This window comes from Triturus cristatus, chromosome 4_2, assembly GCF_964204655.1.
Source record: "Triturus cristatus chromosome 4_2, aTriCri1.1, whole genome shotgun sequence".
Classification (NCBI taxonomy): domain Eukaryota; kingdom Metazoa; phylum Chordata; class Amphibia; order Caudata; family Salamandridae; genus Triturus; species Triturus cristatus.
This window is the reverse complement of record NC_140586.1, coordinates 686,221,318-686,242,108: the sequence shown is the minus strand read 5'-3', so window position 1 is coordinate 686,242,108 and position 20,791 is coordinate 686,221,318. Positions and strand designations below refer to the sequence as shown.

General features: G+C 41.9%; 1 protein-coding gene across 4 annotated transcripts in view; it reads right to left on the bottom strand.

Moving 5' to 3' along the window:
* The window catches only part of DAB1 (DAB adaptor protein 1), a 3,595,579-nt gene that overhangs the window by 187,326 nt on the left and 3,387,462 nt on the right, over nt 1-20,791 (bottom strand). The gene's annotated exons all lie outside the window — the stretch shown is intronic.

The following is a 20,791-nucleotide window of genomic DNA, read 5'->3' as shown; positions in this document are numbered from 1 at the left end:
AGTGGAGAGTGCCAGTTCCTGTGTAAGGCGCCCCTGTGTGCAGTCCATTGTAGCTGCGTCACTAAGTAACAGTGCTCAAAGTTTGGGGCTCCTAGGCCCCCCTTTCCAAGAGTTTTACCATGTGAACTGCAACCTGGTGCCACAGGGATAAGTGCAGTGAATGAAATGCTGATGTAGGGATATGTACTGGAAGGTTGTGACAATAGTAGAGTAAGCGTGAGAGGACAAGAACACTCTGCCTTGGACTGTGAGTGGCAGCGTGCTTCTGAACGCCATTTGGAGATGGAGAGCTGTGATGGCCTTGATGAGATTACCATCTATGAGGTAGTGCGTCTCATGGTAAATGTGTATACCCAGATATCAAAATGTGCAGGACCCACCATCGTAAAGGCTCCAGGTCTCCCTAGAGCTGCTGCTGAGGACAATTTGGATGCAATGGGAATAAGCAGGGGTTGGCTCAATTCACTCCCAAACTTGAGACAGCTCAGAAATCTTATAAGATTTCCTAAAATTCTGCTATTCCCTCCCAGATGTTACGAATATCAATTAACACATCATGCGCATACAACGAGACAACATGGGTCTCCCCATTCAGTGGGATGCCCCGACCTGTTAACTCCTTCAGTGATGGTGGAAGCCGGCAACCTGTTAAAGCTGTTTGGCACAACTCTTGTAGGTTGGGAGCATACAGATGCTCATATGCCCTTTAAAATTCAATTGTGAACCCATCTAATCCCAAGGTACTATGCGTGGCAGCTTCCATATAGCCCTCCAGATTTCCTGCAGTGTGATGGGATCATTAAACTCCTCTCTGTCTAAGGACTCAATGGAAGTTAGTGCAACTGTGTCAAAAAATGCTGCATAGCCGGCTGATGATCCATGAAAGAAGGGTCACAAGGGCATTGGTAGGGGGTAGTGAATGCTTGGTGTATATCCACTTGGTTTGTGGCTACTTGCATCAGGGTTATCCAAATCATAGTGATAAGTGTGGTTGGTTTAGGGCTGCGCCGGAGCATGCCAAAAGCCAGCCTGACTTGTCTCCCTCTGCATGCATTTTGCAACATAGGTGCTCTATTAGCTGGACATGCTGCATTAGTGGTACAGTCAGTTTGAGCGGTCTCGTATGGTCAGCTTGGGTCTCTGTCTCTAAAGCCCCTATTGATGCTTTGAGTCCTTCTGCAGATCTGCCATGACACCTTCCACAGCACAGATGCGATGACCCCTGAGCACTGCCTTTAGTGCCTCCAGTCTATTCACTTGGGGGAGGCCATGCCCCAATTCTCTGTTAGGTAATGTGATAAAGCCTCCCTGGTTGCATCTTGGAAGACCTGATCTTCTATCATAGTGGACTGCAAACACAAGGTGGGAACTGGTGGCCTTGGTGCTCCCCACTAACTGCAACTGCAGGGGGTTATGGTCAGAAAAGGTCTTTCCCAGGTACTCCGCCCCAATGGCCAGTAGTCTCGTGACCAGTTCACAGAGTATTCGGTCCAGTCTCATGTGCATATCATGTGAGGGCGAGTAATAAAAGCACTCTCTGGAGTCTGGGTGGAACAATCGACAGCAATCCAATAGGGACAAGTGTGTGTGCCATTGGGACAGGTGGGCAGCAGCAGTCACTACTAGGGAAGTTGGTAATAGCAGGAGGGAACAATCCATCTGGAGGTCTATTACACAGTTAAAGTTCCCTCCTATTATCCATAGGATATACGCCCATTGAGTAAGCACATCCGACAAATGAGACAAGAAGGCAGACTGCGCTACATTAGGAGTGTATATGCCCCCTGTGAGAATACTCCTGTGCATGTTTTTAATTAAGCCCCCGGGTGGGCCAGGTCCCGGGGCATGCCAAGTTATTTAAATTAAAGGAGGAGGCACATGTGGCCCCCCTCCATGGGCATTTTTATGCTCCAGGGACCACCACCTCCCCGGGCTTATTTTAAAATGTATGTGGGTGGCTGGGACCCGGGGACCACCACCTCCTCATTGCTATAAATAAAATGAATAGGTGGAGCTGCCAGGACCCCAGAGCCCTGGGGACCATCACCACCCCGGGGCTACATATTAAAATGATGTAGGGGGCTGTGTGGACCCCACTGGGCCCCAGAAACCACTACCTCCCTGGGGCTAAATTAAACATTAAACTGAGGTGGCCACACTGCCATCCTCTTGGGCCATATACGGCCCCGGGGAACACCACTGCCTCGGTGCAGGCCCTAACACAGAGAAGGAGGGGGACGTGTGGCAACCTCCTGAACCATTAATGGCAATGGTGACAGCCACCCCCCATGGCTGGCTCCTGCTATGGACATAACTGTTTGCTTTTGCTTGGCAGGAGCTGATAGCTCCTATCAAGCAAAAGCAAACACTCTGGTCCCAGTGGGTTAGAATTGTCAAAGTACTTCCACCAGCTGGAAGCAGAGGTTTCATCTCTTTCCCTGCCCACATTTCTTCAAGCAGGGAAAGAGATTAAACTATTGCTCCTGCATGCAGGGAGATGAATTTCCAGCAGCTCCCTAGGTGTAGCAGCTATGCTGGTGGCTCCTGCTTGAGGCGCGGAGCTGGCTGGGACCACGGAGGCCTTGAGGATCCCCTCACGGTCCTGACACTGCTAACTGCATGCCCTGGGTGGGACAGGGGCACTCGAGGGTACATGGCCATGCCTCAGTGAATAGGGTCCTCGGAGCCAAAATCGACCCCTTGAAGGGGGCAACCTGGCACCCCTCCAGTTGTGTAAACAAAAATGGCTACGAGGTCTACTCTCTTGATGGTGATTTGGAGCACAGACTTTTAATGCAATTGGTGTCAAAGACATGATTCTGTGATTTTGTCAACATAGATTTCGGAACACAATGATCCCATTACCCAACATGTAACCTGGAGTGCAACATCTGATAAACAGTGTTCTTCTAATGGAAGCCAGTTGCATCAAAAATGGCACTGACATGCCACCATCTCTTTATTCCATGACCTTGTCTTTGTACAGTCTAAACACTATTCGTTCCTAGAATATTTGGACTTTGTACTGGTGTATCTTTCAAGAAACAAATTACCTATGATTCCTTCTGATTAATCAAAATTTTTTGGGGGGATTAACCTGTTCAGCTAATCATGCCTTCATTTTGTGAAGTAGGTTTATTTCATAAAACCTGACTAGGCTTCAAATTGAAAATCTTTATTATTTCATAAGAATATCTTTGACCCGCTGTTGTAGGCCATTTAAAGTTGTGAAAATATATTGTATTTTAGTTGATTATCTTAAAAAAACAGCCTTACTTGGAGGTGATGCAGCAAATCTGTTTAAGTAAGTGCTCCTACACAATATCTACACTCTCAATGTGTAGCAAAAAATGAAAGTTCAGTACACGCCAGTGCAATAAATCAAACAGCATTTTAAAGTGCGGCACTTCCACTCCTGGGATTATCTGGGCACTAAGATGCAAGGTTTCTGTTGAATAGCCATGTCTTGAGGAAACGGCTGGAAGAGGGATGAAACTAGCGGAAAAAGGCAAAAAGAGGGCAGAAAAATGAGGAGAAAATCAAAACAGAGCAGAAGAGGGCAAATCAGACAGCAGAAAAAAAGCAGGAAGAGCAAAACAGAGGGCAGAAAAACAAACAGAAAAGCCAAAACAGAGGAGAATGAGGCCAAAACAGAGAGCACTCGGACACTCACATCCACTCACAGACCCACTCAGAGACTCATGTTCCCACTCACAAACCCACTCAGACATTCACGCACCTATTCACAGACCAACTTAGAAACTCACATACTCACTCACAGACCCACTCAGAGACTCACATTCCATCTCACAGACCCACTCAGAAACTCACCCATTCACTCACAGGCTGACTCATGGACACATGTGGGCACTTGTAAACCCACTCATACATTCTCCTACCTATTCACAGACCCACTCAGACACTCATGCACCCACTCATATGCCCAGTGAGACAGGTATGCAGCCACTTCCAGGCCCACTCAGACACTCACACACTGACTCACACACACATTGAGACACTCACATACTCACTCACACACCCACTGTTTTGTACAAGTGAAAATTGAGCCTAACTATAACGTCCCTGTAACCTTTGTTTTTTTCACTGAATATATATTTATAATTGGAGAAGGCAATAGCAGAAATAGGGGAATTTGAACCAGAATTGGGAAAGACCAAAGAGGATCCAGAAGTGAAGGAGATGTTGGTGGAAATGGCAAAAATAATAAATAAGCACGAATCAGAAGTAGAGTTAAGAAAACTGAGGATATTTTATTGGGACCGTATTGACTACACCAATATAAGAATATACACTTTCGCAAAAAAGTATGATACAATGAGTAATAGGTTGACTATGAAAGCAGCATGAGAAGAAAAAAAAGCCCTGTAAACAATAGGAAGATCTGAAATGAGCTCTATAGATGAAAAAACTGGAACCAGCAATATGTGTTTTTACAGGGAAATGAGGCTCATACAGATGTGTACGAGACAAAGGGGGAAAAAGGGTTTTAAAGGAAATCGAGGAAGAGGAAAGTAAAAAAAGAAGGGAAAAAGAGAAAAACCATAAGGCGAAAAGAAGAAGTAAAAGCCTACAAAAGAAACAACTGAATGAAGAGAATGTGAATTTAATGATAAATCTATCTTCAAAAATGCTCAGCCAACAACTAAAAATACATAATAAGGGCCTTACATTTTGATTAGATGCAGACGTTGACCTAGCCAATCTATGAATCGACCTCCATAAATTCATGAGGAAGTTGAAATTTTAAAAAATGTGCACCAAAGCGACAAAGAAAAATGAGACATCATTTCTGATTCTCCATTCATGATAGCAGATATGCCGAATTTAAGAGTCTTATCAGAACTGGAGGAGGAAGAATTAACAACTAAGGAAAACATAGACAGTTCAGATGTACCATTTTGCCTAAATCAAGGACTAATAACAGGCAAAAGCAGACATAAACTGCAATCTAATTTCTGTCCACAGATGTCCATAGGGAATAAAATCAATGTTTTCGGTTTTATTATAATAAAAGAAGTGAATCAATTTGCCAGGAGTAAAAGCAAGAATCATGATTTGGGTGAAAAAAGCTACACACAAATTGAAACAGTATGTGGCAATTATAATATCGCCCTCTGAAGAGGGAGGAAATACCGTCATTTTGGACAGTATTGAATATATGGCTGTAGCTAAAAAAACAACTGTGAAATAAACAGCATTATAAAAAAATAAAAGAATGATAGAAGAGCACCATGATAAGCTTAAGGAGCGGCATAACATTTCCTTATTAGATGAAGAAGAAAAAACAGATATTTGAAAACCAATAATCCAATTGTACCAACAATTGACTTTCTTCCAAAAGTGCATAAAGACTAGCAGAATCCCTAGGATGACCAATTGTAAGTTCGATGGGTCTTTGTTGGAGAAATCCTTGAGATTCATAACATCTTATCTGAGAGACTCAATGGACTTTCTAAATAAAATTCAAGACATTCAATGGCAAAATAAGTATTTGTGAGTTACCATCGATGTAACATCTTTGTATACGTCATATCTTCATCGTGATGGAATTAAAGCATGCAACTATTTTTTAAGAGCTCGCCCTTTAACCCATATGGAACATACCAACATGTTAATAGATATGCTAGAATATTGCTTGACAAATAATGATTTTATATATGATGGGAATTACTTTTTACAAACCTAAGGAACATCAATGGGGACACCATGTGCTCCCACCTATGCAGATCTATTCAATGGATAACTGGGAAGCTGAGGCAGTCTGGACTGAAGAGAAGAAGAGTCATTGGAACATATTTAAAATCTGGGCACTATTTATAGATGACCTCTTCCTAATTGGGGAAGGGGAAGTTAAAAGCTTGGAAGACTTCATAACATCATTTAATGATAACATCTATAATTGAAAATGTACCTCTATGATCAGCCCATCACAGATAATCATCCTGGATATGGCGGTTTACATAAAGGAATCAAAATTATGCAGTAAAATCCATGGAAAAGCTACAGTAAGCAATAGCATGCTGCATGCAAATAGTGGGCATCCTAAAACTTAAGTAAATAATCCCTTATGGGGAAACGTTGCGAGCAAAGAAAAATTGTTCGGAGGATTCAGACTTTGCAACATAAATGAAATGCATTTTTGAACGTTTTGAGGTAAGAGGATATCCCACAGAGGTGCTAGAGAATGCAAGGAACAGAGAAAGAAGGGCAAAGAGAGAAGAGTTATAGGTTCCAAAACAAAAACAGATTGGAAATCGTGAAGTATGACTAATCATGGATTACGATATTGAATACCAAGTATTGAGAAAGATTTTTAATAGAAATTGGAAAGCATTATAATGTGATGAAAATCTGAAAGATGTTTTATCTAATTTCCCAAAAATAACACATCGGAAGTTATCACCCCAATGGGATATACTTGTGCAAAGTCATCTGTCAACTGGCAAAAGAACAATAAATAATTGGTTACAGGTGCCTGGCTTTTGGAAGTGTATGAAGTGCAAAGCTTGTGAACATAGCAATTCATAAAACTTCATAAAGATTAAAGAGCGAGAAAGAACAAAAAAAATGGAACACATAACTTTGTTCTCCAGTGAACATGAGGGAAATCCTTTGCTGGTAGCATGACAAACAAAGTAAAATTGACAATACTACAACATTTATGTGCCATCAAAAATCAAGATTATGCCTATCCAATTAGCAAGCACTTTGCTTAGAAACATGACGGAATAATTCAAGAACTAACATATTTGGGGATAAAATATATTAATGCTGGAGGAAGGGAAGTAATCAAGAATTGAATTTGAGGGGAATGGAATCAAGATAATAATACTGATGGGCATGGAGGCCCATTTGGACATAATTTGCATGCTGAATTACATGTTCATTTGTAAGATGAAATTTAAAAAAATGATTGGTTAATGAATTGTCATTCCCTCTTATCTTCTTTGTTAAAACTTTCTTATCATGATTGAAGCATCATGGATCGATGCCGAGCGGCTGAGAGAGAGCGGCTGCAACCACTCCCCCTCACTTCCCCTTTCCCGTGACGTCAGACGCCAGCAGCAGCAGCAGAGATACTGTGAAGCCGCCGCGGTGCTATAGAAACCGGCTTCCTTTAATTTCTCGGAGGTCAGGCGGTCTTCCAGCAACCGGAGGCCCTCGACCTTGCTGGGAAAAAGAGAGGATTTGATTTTTTCCCCTCTGGGCGTTCCGTGCTTTCTAAAAGCTTTTCTGTGCTCCTAAGTCCTGTTCAACATATGGAGCCAGCAGTGGAGCGGAAAAGCGAATACTTCGGAGCTGTCTGACTCTGGGGCTGGCTGACTGGTGGGTTGGCCAGCTGTGAAGACTCTTCCTGCTTTAAGAAACCTTCGGCTCTGGTCTAATTGCAAGACTGTTTACAAGACCCAAGTGGGGGAAGTGAAGTCCTTCTCCTTACCTACCCTGGCTGTCGGTCGCCTCGAAGGTCCCATAAAATCATTTAAGTAAATTTGAAAGTGAGCTGGGTCAGCGAGTTTGGTCAGAGACTGGCAGAGTGGCTCCATGAGCAGCACATTATGCAAAAACTTAATAGAGGAGCTAAAGGGACCGCGCAGTCCGAGTCCCCGAATCTGGGTCCAAAAGCAAAAAACCGAGTAGCTCAGGCCGCGGAACGGGCAAGCCACGCAGCCACATTTAGAAAAGACCTTCCTCTCTTAGCTGAGTTTGCTGAGATGGCATACGCTGAGGCAAATAAACAAGACCACCGCGACGCAGCTCACGTGGATCTGAACTCCTCCGTTAGCCCCAAGGAAATGGCACCTTTAAGGGCGGACATCCCAATCTCTGCTGCTTTGACACCTGGTGGGACAGCGGGGGACTCTGCAGAAGTTAGAAAGTACCCCATCTTTTTTAAGGCCAAACAGGGGGGGGTCCTTGGTTGAAGTAGAGCAGGAGATGAAAGAAAAAGATCTCCTATTCGTGAATAATTCTCTGGATTCAAACTTTAAACTCCGAGACTGGCAGCCATCTGCCCCTCCCCTCCCTTCCATCCTTAGACATGTTAAATCTACCACTATCAATCCATTCAGGCATGCTAAATCCATCACCTGGAGGAGGGCCTATGGATCACTCCATGGTGGCGGTCCTTGAAGCGTCCATTCTGACTTCATCAGAGGTTCCAGATCAAATTGTTGAAGAGGACTCCCAGTTGGAGGACAGGCCTAATGTTAACCAGATTAATCTTCTTTAGGCAATAGCTCTTTTTTTATGCAATGGGGCGCAAAGAGCCTTCTTTATTTAATTCTTGAGGAAATTTGTGAGTTAAAAACCTCCCAGTTTGTTGAAATTGCTGCAATCCACGCCTGGTTGACAAAGATTGAGGAAACCATGGCTCAGATCCTGGCACGGATTTCAGAGGCCGAGACCAGGATTTCTCAACTGGAGGATCAAGTGTCATCCATGAACCTCAAAGTGGCCGCCTTTCAGTCCCAGAGAACCACGCTGGAATTTAAATTGGAGGAGTTAGAGAACCACTCCAGGCGCTCAAATCTCTGAATCCTGGGCATTCCGGAGGGCATTGAGGGTCAGCAGACGCTGAAATGGATTGACTCATTTATAAAGAAAAATGTCATCCCGGAATTTGATGGTGATCTGACTATAACGAGAGCCCATCGTGTCCCAGCACACCTCCTGCCGAATGCTAAATTCCCACAAACTATCCTGGTTGACTTCGGGGACTTTAGGGTCAAGGAACAGATCTTATCAAGACCCATTAATCAAAAAAAGTTTTCCTCCGTAGAAGTGCCTTTATGTCGCATCTTTTCAGACATGTCAGCCTCCGCTGCAAAAAGGCGGAAAGAATATGTTAAAATGTTACATTTGTTTAAGGCTCAAGGGGCTCAAGCTATGAAGGCTCAGCAGAGCAAGCTGAAAGTGTTAGTTACGGGTAAATTCCACATCTTCTGTAGTGTGCCAGATGCCCAGGAATTACTGCAGCAGATCTCTGTGGAGAAATCCTAATGGCTTTAAGGCAGAGGTCAGTTAGGCGGTCCCCCCCCCCTTTTTTTCCATTTGGTAAAATAATAGAGTCATTTGTCCATAGAGGAGCCTTATTGTATACTCTAGGTCTGGTCTAGGTCTAGTGAGGTCAGAGTCTCCATTCTTGTTCCTCTTTTTTGATGTTTTCATGTACTTAAAATGCTGTTAAAAGATTGCTTTTTTCGTTCCGGAAGGGAGGGTAGGGTTGGTGTGGGGGGAGGGTTGTTCAGCTGTACTAGGCACCAAGTCATTGTGCCAGTAGTAGGGTGGGTGGGTGGGGCAGGTTATCTGGCTCCGCGCAGGGGCGACCATCTGCTCGGGTGACAATGGGTGGAAAGGGAGCATGGGAAAAAACATGAAATCCATATTTTAAGCTCACATTCATCCGCTTATTGTCATGTCAGAGTAAAAAAGGGAAACTTGTCTTCTCCGTTAGATTCAGGTTGGAGATTTCTTTCTGAGTTTGTAAAAGGTATATCTTTTGAGATTGCGGTCAGTCAGAATTTTGTTCTTTCCACGTAATGGGAAATAAGGAAAACCTTAAAGTGGTTTCGTTTAACATGAATGGTCTTAATAATAAGAGGAAAATGCGGGCCATTGAGGCTTGGATTAAAACAGAGAATCCCTCAGCCATCTTGTACAAGAGACCCATATCCCAGCCGGGAAAATCTCAGACTTTGCAATGTTTAGTTCCTGGGCAGCCTATATGGGTTTTTCCTCAGCCTCACTAGCACATAGGGGGACGGCGATCTTTCTGAGCAAACAATTGCAGGCTGAGGTGGTTAATTTTGCAAGTGATCAAAGTGGTAGATGGTGCTGGGTCACCTGTAATGTAGATCAGCGGCCTCTGACACCTGCTAGTTTGTATGCCCCAGTAGAGGACAATCCCCTCCCATACGAGGATCTTTTTCAATCATTAATCCAAGTCCCGGAAGATTTGATTAGGGGGGGGGATTTTAATTTGTTAATGAGCCCCAAGATCGATTCCTCATCTAACTCCAAAAAACAGCTAAAATGAAAATCTTTTGAAACTGTTCATAGCTATAGTTCAATGCTTGATATAGGTGACCCTTGGAGAACTGCATTTCCAACCGAAATTGCTTATACCTGCTTCTCAGGGAGATTTCACACTTTTTCACATATTGATTTCTTTCTTATTTCCAGGAAGTTGGTCTTTTTACAACAGAAATTTCTTCAAAATGGGTTTTCAGACCATGCACTGGTGATTTTAGAGTTGGCATTGGGTAATGACAGGACAGTATTCAAAAGGTGGGCATTAAATCGACAATATCTTTTAGAGGAAAACTGGGTGTCCTGTAGTAAAATACAAATCTCAGAGTTCTTCGAGCGAAACCATGGCTCTGCACCATTCCACGTAGTAGGGGATTTGTTCAAAGCTTTTTTTCGAGGCCTAGTAATAGGTAAAGATGCTGAGAATTCATTGAAAAGGAAGGAAGAAAAGCGGGTACTAGAGCAAAAAGTGCAAGGTTCCCTGGATAGATTTTTTTCCAATCCCTCGGCCCTACATAAACGCTAGTGGGAGCAGGCTAGGCGGAACTTGTCTGAATTGTATTATGCTACAAGTGATACCCTTCTCCAGCAGGAAAGGCAAAAGGTTTTTGAAGAAAGCAATTACACAGGGACATTTTTGGCATGGCAGGCTAGGGAACAGGCTGCAAAGAACCAGATAGCAGCATTGAGATGCCCCATCGATGGCTCTCGCACTGAGGATCTGGGAGAAATAGGAGATATAATGGTTCAGCATAATAGGAAAATTTATGGCCAGCAGTTACCAATTGATATATCGTCGCTGGAAGATTTTCTTCAGGAATATGATCTGCCTGGGCTAGCAGAGGAGGATAAAGGGCATATAGTGAGCCCTTTCACAAAAGATGAGTTAGGAGAGGTCATTAAAAATCTTCCAAATGGTAAAACTTGCGGCCCGGATGGTCTGCCAGATGAATCTTTTAGGTGTAATTGGTGATTATTTATTATTAGTTATAAATTTAATTTTAGAGGGTGGGCCTATTCCTCTGTCATTTAGAGAAGGAAGTGTAGTCAGCTTTTTAAAAACTGTAAAAACAGAGAAGATCCTAATTCTTATCGCCCTATTACGCTTTTAAATTCTGACTACAAAATAATAACCAAACCTATAGCTAATCGTTTTAATGGAATTGCTTCATATTTAATTCACAGTGATCAAAATGGTTTTATTGCTGGAAGACAACTTGGCACGAACACGCACTTTTTAGTGGAGGCACTCAAATATTTTGATGCCCAGAAGATACCAGCACTAGTGCTTTTTCTAGACGCCGAAAAGGCATTTGATCTGGTGATCTGGGAATCTTTATTTTGTATCCTGGGCAGATTTGGTATCCCCTGTAAAATTACGGAGCTGGTTAAGAAGTTATACTTGAATGCCGAGGCCAACATTATTATTAATGCTGCTAAGGTTGGCCAAGTAAAAGTTAAAAGGGGAACCAGACAGGGATGTCCGGTGCTATTTGCCTTTTTTATCGAGCCTCTCGCTTTAGCTATTAGGAATGACAGGGATATCTCTCCTCCACTGCCTAATTTGGACAAAATAAAATTCTATGCTGATGACATCATGCTTATTATTAAGCCAGAGAAGGAAGTGCAGGTAAAGGCCTTCCAGATTTTTGAACGATATGAAGCATTTGGAAGGTATAAAATGAATTTTAAAAAACCAGAAATACTACTTTGCGGTGGCGGGGCATCCATCGATCTGCACCCTGATATTATCTCATGTTTAAATACAAATCCGAAGAGATATCTAGGGGTTCACTTTTCACCATTGATTGTGGATTATATGATCTAAATTTTGTTCCATTATTAAGAAAAGTTCAAGATCTATTTATGCTGGCATTCTCTCCCATTATATATTCTAGGCAGGGTGGCTTTGATTAAAATGTCAGTACTTCCACTTTTTAACTTTCTCTTTTAAGCAATTCTATGTGTCTTAGATAATTCCTTTTTTTCTAAATTAGAGTCTATGTTTACATCATTTCTTTGGGGCAAGAAGGTCCCCCGAATTGCACTGAGCACTTTATATGAGGAGCGGGCCAAGGGCGGGTTAGCTCTCCCTAATTTGAAGGAATATTACTATGCATACTTTGCGCAATATATGTCTAGATTTAAGCAGGATTTACTTTCAGGTTTTTTTGTAAATTTTTAATGAATTTAATCTGTAAAGAAAATCAAATCCACTGCCCACTATCAATTTTTAGATCTCCTAAATTAGTTCACTATAAGTGCTTACATTGGTTTCATCATAAACGTCAGGCTTTCAATAGAAGATACTCTATCTCTGCAATTAATAGTTGAACTCCGATAGCAGGTCTTTTTGCCACGACAGGAATTAAAAATTCATCTTTAATCATTCAAAATTGGTCTAAGGCAGGGTTCCAGAAACTTTCAGATTTCCTGCGGAATGATAGATGGTTAAATACAAGTGAAATGTCCCGATTAATTCCCTGTGACTTTCTTCTCCTGGGGTCATATAACATTTTTAGGAAGTTCTTCAGTAATCTGGACTTGACCCAGATTATTAATCAGAAAAGTTTAGTTTATGACTTATTTGAGGATATGGTTATAAAGAAAACCGGGGAATGGAAATAATGCTTAGCCTCAATCAAAGGGAAAGATCTAGAAGCGAAGGCCATAATTAAATGGGAAAAATATGAGGAGTTGGAAATTAATGCAAATGTTTGGTCTACAATCAATAAATTAAATTTCAGTGCGGTCAGAGGGGTAACTGGCAGAGAATGTTATTTTTCATCAAGTGGCTTTTGTACAGAACTCCTAGCTTCATAGCTAAGGCTTATCCGAACCAATCGGATCAGTGTTTTCGGTGTCACAATCACCCTTCTGCCAATTGGACGCATATAATACTACAGTGCCCTTTGATCCAGAAATTTTGGATCGACATTTTTGATCATTAACCAACAGAAAGCATTTTATTAAGTGGCCCCAATGCTCTTCTGATAGTGCTTGGCTATGATCCAGACCTCAGCCTACCAGACAAAATGATAAAAATTTTATATATCGGAATGGCTGTCATCAGATCACTTTCACATCAAAGATGGCGATCAGATTTAATACCATCCAAACATGAATGGGTCCGGAAAATGGCGCAGCTTAAAAGAAGCGAACGAGCATATGCCTTACGAACGGGTGCGCTCACAAAGTTCGAGAAGATTTGGGCTGAGGTTTTTCAATGATTATATTTAATCTGTAGAATTTGTTATCCCTACGTTCATGACCTGTAAGGGGGGAGGGAAGCAGTTCCACTTTATTTCATTTAGAATAGCATGTACGTTTTTAGTAAAATTTCTTAGGCTCAAGTTACATTTTTGTACATATGTTTTAACTTGGTTCATATTTTAGGACTGTAAGAACAAAGGGTCAGTTTAAATTGTTAGTTATATGTGGCAGTGGGTTTTGTTATAACAGATGTCTGATTATGTTGAACGCAGTTTTTGATTTGTCAGCTCGTTGAATTCTTGATTTGTATTCTATGTTAAATTATATGTCCTGCTAATCTGATGTTATAGATTAATTTTGATGAATGAATATTAAGATGTTAATTTTTGTATTATATGGATTTAAATTAAAAAAAAAAAAATTATTGAAGCATCATGTTTTTTCTAACCACCGCATGAGACATAACTTGATGAAAGTAATTTTTGATTCCATATTCATGCCAAATTTTATGATGTGAGTTTTGGATAATTAGGGAAGAACTAGTTAAAGGTTGCTTAATACACTTGCACTATTCATAGGGAAGATACAAAATTGTGATTCTTCTTTGGAAATAGTGCAATAGTATGGAATCTTGGCATTGCTTGGCACGATTATCTTATGAATTAGCTCTTTAGAGATGTAGGACCTCAAGAGGGATAGTGCAATGGATAAAAGCATAGGTACTTTACATGTCTACAATATCATGTTGTTTTATCCTGATTTTTAATAATCAGGTGAATTAAATTAGGGCACCTGCACTTTTGAGAAAGTATGCACTATACTTATCAACATAAGCATTGAGTATTTCTTCCACAGTCACAGTTTGTTATTTATTCCCAATGGATTAATATAATTAAAAATATCGATTTGGGATAAATGTACTTTTCAACAAAAATCTCCCAAATATATTTTGAATAACTTTGTTATAATTGCGAGAATTTATTTTGACTTACCTTTTAAAACTAATTATAATTGGATCACAAGAAATATAGGGTAGATAATGAAATGATGGGCAATTGTATCTATTTTACGAAAAGAATAGCAATAGGAACATTTTTGAAAATGTTAATTTACAAATGCTGTTTAATTGTTTAATAAATTGTTGAAACTTTGTGGGCACATAAAAGACATGAGAGAAGAAAAAAATATATGTGCACTCTGGATCAATCCTCTATTGATCAAATATGAATGGAGAAATGGATTGGAAATGCTGAACAGGCATGAAATTGGTTCATTTACAAAAATATGTTTTCACATGACAAACATTTCCTTATGAGTACTTTGCATTTATATAAATGAAACTTCAGGTACCTGATGATGTAGAATCATTGGAAAAAGTGAAATAAGGCAATGTATCTTGTCTCAGTAATTCTCTATGAGCGTGTACACTCATGAACACTATTGAAGAACAAACACTAAAGGTTAAATAGAAGGGCTACACAAAAGGACTCTATGGTCCAGTAGAAGGCAGAAATGCGGAAACACATTGGCAGTCTTTTCTATTTTGTGCATGAATGGTGATTTATATGCCAAAATAAAGAGGAATCAACAATACCTCTTCTGTGTTCTGCGTTCCTTCATCCTCTGATTTGAGGCAGGGCAGAGTTTCTATCTATCTATCTGCTATCTGCTGGTGCCATTGGGGAAGGTAGATCAGCCTTCCTGCCTTCCCATATGTTTAAAACATGGAGGAAAGTGTCCTGCATTCCAGGAACTCCAATTATCCTAATTTATATGATAATTCTTGTTTGTTATTATAGCTTGCTTGTCACAAGAGTTATCATAAAACTTAAGATAATTTGGTTTCCAGAAGTGCGGCATACTTTTCTCCTTGATATATAAAAGCCATAGCAAACAAATGAAGGGTGCATGCATGTCCCCCCGCAACCCTGGGACCCACCACCTCCCTGGGCATTACAAAAAAATGTATGCGGTGTGCCAATCTGGGCCATGGGCCCTTCTGTGTCCCGGGTACTGTCACCTCCCCTGGGCTCAAAATAAAAGGAATGTGGTGCATAGTCCTCCCACAGCTCCTGGGAGCACCACTTCCCCGGGCTAAACATAAAATGAGTGGAGAGGACCACGCGGACCCGGCAGCACCAGGGACGCCACCTCCCCACGGCAAACTATTGAAAATAATATGGGGCCACATGCCGCCTCCACTGCTCGGGGACCTCCACCTCCCCGGGGCTGAAAAAAAATAATGTAGGGAGTCTGTCATGAACCCCAGGGGCCACCGCCTCCACAGGGATAAATACTACAATGGAGGGGGGCTGCGTGGGCCCCCTTCTGGAGCCATGGATGGTCCTGAGGACCACCACCACCACCCAGGGCCAGTTCCTGCTGCTTCCTGAGGTGCCCACACTTGGGAGGTAGCTGTTTGCTTTGATAGCTCCCACCAAGTAAAAGCAAACATTACTTCACTTTCTGCAAGCTGGAACTGTCAAACAGCTCTTGCTTGCAGAAAGCTGAGTTTTTACCTGTGTTCCTGCTTGCAAATATCTGTGCAGGGAAACAGATCAAAATATTGCTCTAACAGACAGGGAGTTGCTTTTTACCAGTCCTCGGCATGTCAGAGCACTGTCTGCTCTCACGGGAGGCGGGGAGCAGGCTGAGACCGCAGGGGCCTTGAGGTTCCCCCGCATTCCCATTACACATTGAGTGCCCTTGGGGCAGTGCTTAATTTTAGACGGTGGTTTCTGGTGCACGGCTCCAGCACTTAAATGTCAGCACCGGCTCTAGTAATAGTCCGCCACATGGTGGCGCAGTCTGAGATGAGCACAACAACAGTGTTTATAAAGTCTAATCACATTGAAAATCAATACTAGAACCATTTCATGCCATTATTATAGCTTTGCATGGCCTGAAATATTCTGACTTGTCACACTTGTAGTGTGCAATGGTTAGGTGTTATGTTGGTACTGTCATTGGCAGTGCCGGCAGGGGCAATGAGTGGTGCAGACTGTAGTGGCCTTCTCAGAAGGCCCTGGCACTTACATTTTTACAAACTAAGCACTGCCTAGGGTCATCCAGGTGACATGGGTGGGCCCTTTGGGATGGGGACCCCGTGGCCGAAATTTACCAGGGGAGGAGGGCCGTGCAGCCCCCTCCCCATAGTAAAACAAAGAAGCACTTACTTCTGTAAAGTACAAATCATCCAAGTGTGTTTTATTTGCATTTCCACCCTGAAAAGTTATTTGTAATCCGTGATGGAAGTGTTTGCATCCCTGCTTTTCTCAAACACAATATCTCACGTAGTGTCTATGACTGAAGGGCATTCTTTCTTATCATCTGCTGCTGAGACCTGAGATCATTTTCCTAACTTGCAAAAACTTTCAGAAACTAAGTTAGGAAATCGGTGGCCTCTTCTACGCAGGGCAGGATTCACTCTGGCACGATGCTCATTTCACAGAAATTAAACCTGAACAGTTTAGAGTTAGGAAATATTTGTTTTTTAAACTTTGAAAATTCACTGAAAAAACAGAGGCTACAGGGACCTTATCGTTAGAAATAGAATTGACAAAACCTTAGAAATGCACTGACTAAACCAAAGAATACACAGGCTTTATAGTTAGGAAACACAATTAAAAAACCTTACAAATTCACTGAAAAAAACAAAGGTTACAGGGAGATTATAGTTAGGAAATAGAATTTAAAAAACCAAAGGTTACAGAGAAGTTATAATTAGGCTCACATTTCACTCATAGAAAACCATAGAAATTCAGCAGGTATAGTTATTTACAGTTGATAGAACATGTAATGAGTGATGTAATATGTGAGGTTATAAGCAGTGTATGGAGGGGGCTCAAGTAGCCGTCATTGCTTCTGCCCAAAGGGAGCAGCTACCAATGCTGCTTCCTCTGGGCGGGAGTAAAGTTTTGATCTGTTTCCCTGCCTGCATCAGTGCAGGCAGGGGAACAGATCAAGTGTCTGCTCCAAGCTGGCAGGAGCCTTTTTGAAGCTCAGAGCAGACTTTGTGTTTGCTCCTGCTTGGCCAGAGATTAAAAAATGCTTCCACCGAGCCGGAGCAAACAAAGGTTTCTCTGTCCACATGGGTTTGGACAGGGAAACTGATATGTCCCCATAGCATGTGAACCCCCTCCTGGGGGTTGGGGTCCCTGGGGCTATTTATGGCTCATGGAGGGGTGCTACGTAGCCCATCTCCCGTAACTAGACTCAGGGGTGGACTCCCTGAGGCCTTTAATGGCTTGGGGAGGAGGGCTGCATGCCCCTCGTCCATATTTTCAGACATTTTGGCCCTGGGTGTAGGCTTTCCGGGCCCTTTAGTAACTCAGGGAGGAGGGTAATGGCGCCCCCCACCCTTTTTGAATACGGTCCCGGGGGTTGACGCTCAGTAGCTTATAATTATTGAATGTGGCTAGGCCGCCATTTTGTTTTGTTTTTTTAATCCCACAGGAGTCCTACAGAATCGCAACAATTTTTGCGGATATTTTGTCAATATTCTAGCAATAATAAAGGGGGGGCATGCGCCACCCCATATACACTAATTTCAACCCTGGAGGTGCGGTCCCCTCCCCTTTATCATTGCAATTGAACACGATACAGGCTGAACCTTTTCCTTCACAAATTAATCAAAAAGTAGCACCCTTTTGGAAAATTTTGTGGAGATTTGTCAAATGGGAACAAAGTTATAAGCAACACAACCAAAACGCTTTTTCTATGGAACAGCTGGCGCAACTATAACTACCCAGTGATGACCGCCACAGATATATATATATATATATATATATATATATATATATATATATATATATATATCTTACCCAGTAGGTAGTTATAGTTAGGACCCTGTTTCCATAGGAAATCCGCAACATTCTATTTTGAATAACTTTGGCGCCGGACGACGAATCCTCGCGAATATTTCAAAATAGGTGGGGCGCTACGCTCCGCTCCTACCCTGAATCTCGGGGGGATTCGTCAAGCGGGGGCTGAGATAAAAGGGGGGTCCCAAAACGCGTTTTTCCCATGCATTTTTCCATAGGACCTTTAGACACAGCTACAGCCCGAACGGCTGAACAGAGTTCCTTGAAATTTGGCAGAGAGGTAGTCTACAGGTCAAGGAAGTGCCTTTTGTAGGTTTGGTGTAAATCTGTTCAGTAGATTCTGAGAAAATAGCCTTTAAATCAATATATATATCTGAGCCAGCTTACGGTGCGCTTACGGTGCGCTTACCGTACGCGTACGGTGACGTTCGCGAGCGCGATTCTGATTGGCTGTTAGATCTTAGTAAACATTCGAATCGGTCGAAACCAGGAAGCGGAGGCCGCCATTTTCTCTCTCGCACTCAGAGTGTGGATTAAAAAACAAAGGACAAAAACATGTAAAGGGGCTGTTTAGACAGCTCCTAAGCACCTAGCCATGTTGAGGGAGTCCCCAAAGATCCCCCAAGGCCAAAAACGGAATTTTAATTTTTTCGATAATTTCGCCGATTACGCTTACCGTATGCGTACGGTAAAAAAAAAAATGTTAAAAAAAATTATCCATACTCTCCCCACCCCATTCGGGCACCATTTGTGCATGGCATATTAGACGTTTATGAAAAATTAAAATATTACCTTTCACAACGAAGCGCATCATATGTCCTCCATGTGCGCACGGTGCGCGAAGCGCATCGTGCGTACATGGTCTATCTAGCGTAACGTGGGCATGCGGTGCGCGTAGCGCACCGCGTGCCCACCGTGCGTGCATGGCACTAACTGCGTAAAGTGGGCGCGCGGTGCGCAAAGCGCACCGCGTGCTCACTGTGCGCGCACGGTGCGCGAAGCGCACCGTGCGTGCACGGAACGAACTGCGTTAAGTGGGCGCGCACGCCACGAATGGCGTAAAGTAACTTAGCATTTAAAAAAACGTACAAATTCACTGAAAAAACCATAGGTTTCACACACGTTATAGTTAGGAATTAGCATTTAAAAAACCTTCCAAATTCACTGAAAAAACCATAGGTTTCACACATGTTATAGTTAGCGGAAATTTTACTGATAAAAAACCAATGAAATTCCCCCGTTATAGTTAGTGCAGGCAACTATAACTCACGCGACCGCAATCTTCTGCTGATGACATATGTGTCTTTATGAAAAAAAAATATTTGTAATATATGTATAGCTAAAAATGTATGGAAGAAGACATGGGCAAATAAGTGTCTAAATACAGTATTAGCATCAGCAGAGGATTGCGGTCGCGTGAGTTATAGTTGCCTGCACTAACTATAACGGGGGAATTTCATTGGTTTTTTATCAGTAAAATTTCAACTAACTATAACATGTGTGAAACCTATGGTTTTTTCAGTGAATATATATATATATATATATATATATATATATATATATATATATATCATTCAATGTGCCAATTCAATCATCAATTTGGCAGACATAAATTTGACCAAAGCGGAGCAACAGCTTCTGTCGCTGGGATTATCTTATTGCCCGGAATCTAATTTCAACTATACGCAAACAAGGGTGGATATTTATAAATTTATTAGGAAATTGAAACTGAAAAATTATCATCAACAACGAATTAATCCCAGGCTTATGGACAATAACCCTAAAGCTGATACTAGCACAGATCTCGTTAACTTAATGGTATTAGATTATGGACTGTTATGGGACTTGCATGAATTAGAACAAGGAATTGAGGCCATGGCTAGCACCCGTGGGACTCAAGCCAATTCAAGCAGTCGCAAGGAGGAGGAATATCCTTTATTGGAAACATATGTTAAACCAACTACTCCCTTCAAAACTAAGTCAAAGTTCATACCAATCATGCCTCGTGATTCACTTGATGTTTTTAATGAACAAGTAGTAACGCAAGTAAAGAAACTCAACATTACTACAAACAGATCTAAAAAGTCAATTACCAACCAGGAAAAGAAATACCATCAGCTTATTGACAAACTTAGGAATGAAAAGAATGTGGTAATCAGGAACTCAGACAAGGGCGGGAATACATGAATGAAGCATACAGCCAGTTGAACGATCAGGAATGCTATTAAAAAAAGTACCCCACAAAAGTTCAAGAGTACACATGACCTCTTCTTTTCAAAACTACTGGTATGGAAAAGTTTGGGCCTTCGGAGGTTGGAAGAGTCCAAATACTTCAAGAAGAAACATCCAACTATCCCGGTAATTTACTTTGTCCCAAAAATACACAAGGATATACATAGACCACCGGGTAGGCCCATCATTGCGGCATGCAATGGACCTTTGGTAAACATGTCCAGATACATAGCTTATTTTCTGCAAGAACATGTCAAAAACGTAAGATCAGGGCTGTGGAATACTTTCTATCCAATAGGCCTCTCAAGTATGCTCAGCACAACAAAATGCTACTTAGTATGCTGCTCTTTTGTTTAGAAAATAACGTATTTTTGTTTTAAAATCAAATGTATCAACAAATTCAGGGAGTAGCAATGGGGGCCAGCTTCTTCTCAATATATTCCTGTTTATTTATGGGCTGGTGGGAGGAGCTG